Below are 2853 nucleotides of genomic sequence, written 5' to 3' on the forward strand. Positions count from 1 at the left end.
AAAAAAGTGATTTAATTTCAACTTGTAAGATTCAACTTCTCTTGCATGCATGTTTCCATTTAATTTACTTATTTATCTCATTTTTCTTATGATATACAAGTTAATGTGTTGATTTAATTCTCTTATAGAAAAATGGATTCTCATTGTGACGATGACTGTCATGCAAATGAAAATGTTAAGGTTAATCCTCAAGTAGAGTAAGAGCACCACTGAGACTAACATTTCATGTGGGAGAACTTTTATGGCAAAGTTGATCAAGTTGAGAAGTACAAGGCTAAAATTACATGTTAAGTGGAATATCAAGGGCCAACCAAATAAACCTAATGGTGACAAATTTGTTAGTTATATTTAGACCATTACTTGGGATAATGTACCTTGTACATATACTAATTGGAGAAAAGTTCTAGATGAATACAAGAGATTCATACTGGAACATGTAGAGGTAAAAAATTGATTATTCTATGGTTTTGATTTTTTTTCTTGCACATATATTGGCCCAAATTGTTTTGTTTTTCTTGCAATCTTGTTTTATAATTGTTGAGACTCACAAACCATTTATGATCCAAAAATCTAGATATCTCCTTGAAAATTTTTATATAGATCTTTGCAAATGGTATTTGATAGATAATTATAATCATTGAAACCCCACCTGAGCATTATGAAGGGGCTATAACTCAAGAAGTTTGGGATGAATTTGTTGTTATACATACAAGTGATGAATTTAAGGTAATGTTAGATTTTACCTAATAAATGTGCTTATCTATATGAAAGTAATATGAATTATTGTGCATTCTTTACATTTAAGTAGATGAAAAGTGAGAGGTATTGGGAACTAGCAAATAATAGAAAATATCTGTTTAGAAGGACACATATGATACACAATGATTGAGCAACAAATAGTGCATACCTATATTCAATAATTTTTACATCTCTAATATATGTTTAAGTGATTTATGAATTCAATTAATTTTTTAATTTGTAGATTACAAACCATGACTTAAATTGCAATTAACTAACTTGTCATGAAATGTGGGTAGAAGGGACACTAAATAAGAATGGTGAAATTGAAGATGAAGATATGAGGAAAGTTTGGTAGTCTTGTATAAGTATTAGTATTTAATTCATGCTTAATTTTTTATTTAAATGATTTTATTTCATAAATAATAAGTTATGATCCTTATGTGATAATAATCAATGTCACAAGAAAGGACAAACAAAGCACAATAACTTGGCCGTAATGATATATGTAACATCTTGGATTTTAAACTCTAGAGTTTATTACTAATTAATAGGTGAATTAGTAATTTAGTATGTGATTAGGGTTTTGGATGGTGGAATGTTGTTTTAACCCCTTGGGATGTTACATGGAAAGATTAGAATGGAAGAATGTTATTGCAAAGTAAAGCATATGAGCGCGGTGAGGAGTTTTCTCACTGTGTCTGTGAACACCGTATTTTGCCTGGGTATTTTTTTTAATTTAATAATAAATAATCAAAAAATATAAAAATACAAAAATGAAATTTAACCCTTTTTAGGATTATATTATATTTAAAAAAAAATAAAAAAATCTTGTTTAAATCTTTTAAAATTATCTCAATCATTCAAAAATATTTGAGAATCAACTTTTGAGAGTTAATTTTCGTTATCTTTTTTTTTTCTCTTTAATCTTGTTGTTTTTCAAAAAACAAAGAGAGAAATATTCTAGTTTAACTCAAAATTAATTTCTTTTTTTTTCTCTTCTTTCTTTTCTTTCTTCTTCCTTTTAATCTAATTCTTGAAGTTAATAAACAAAAAAAAACAGAGAGGGGAGAGCAGAACGTACATGTTGCAAAGGCTGGAGAGAGGAAATGAGGAAGAAATGGACTGCCGTAAGCACAAACAGCAAAGGTGAGAGACCAAACGTAAGCACAGAGACGCAAAAACAAAAACAAACACACACTTTCGGCCATGCAGTAGGAAAAAGGAGAAAATAGTAGAACACACGAACACATGAGCTGCAGACGTTGAAAGAACCAGAGACAGCAGACACGAAATGCAAAAGAAGCAAAACAGAGTAGAAAGAATAGCAAGCAATTGGAACACGTACGCATATGCTTTTGGCTAGTAGGAGAAAAGAAACAGAACTAAGGACGCACGCATGCATGCATGCAGGAGACGGCACAACAGAGAAAGTAGATGGGACGGCACAGAAAAAATGAGAAAAAATAGAGACAAAAACGCAGAAAAATAGAGTAGAGACTTCGGCGCACATAGAAAACGAAGCAGAAAGGAAGAAGCAGAGTAGGAGAGCAATGATTCACCTCTTCCATCCCCTATATAAGACCAAACGTGAAATAGAGACGAGGGGCGGTTTTGAGCTAGAGAAAAGGAAGGAGAAACATACACACAGAAGAAATAGAAAACAGAGCACAAAAGAACAGAAGGAGAAGAGAGAGGTTGAGAGAGGAAGAAACAGAGACGAAGAGAGGAGAAATGGAGTCAGTCGAGAAACCAGCACCGGAGAGTTTTTCTGGAAGAAAGAAGAAAGGAGACGGAGAGGAGAAAGAATAAACAGAGATGGAGAGGAGAAAGAGGAGACTGAGACGTGAAGGAGAATTTTTTGAAAACAAAGAAAACGAAGAAGAGGAAGAAGAGATTGAGATCTGGACGTCCCATACACACAGGTTCTTGCTTCAGAATCTGCAATACACGTGATTAATTTTTGTTTATTATTCCAAAATAGATTTCATGTTTAAATATTTTGTCCTATATTTTTCAGTTCCCAAATGATTTTCATTATAATTGTCATATTTTTTTTAAAAAGAGAGTTTGAAAAAAGAATAATAAAGAAATTGCAAATAATAATTTTTGCTT

The sequence above is a fragment of the Prosopis cineraria genome, unplaced genomic scaffold, assembly GCF_029017545.1.
Source record: "Prosopis cineraria cultivar Desert tree isolate PC_DT_omini unplaced genomic scaffold, ASM2901754v1 PC12, whole genome shotgun sequence".
Lineage (NCBI taxonomy): Eukaryota > Viridiplantae > Streptophyta > Magnoliopsida > Fabales > Fabaceae > Prosopis > Prosopis cineraria.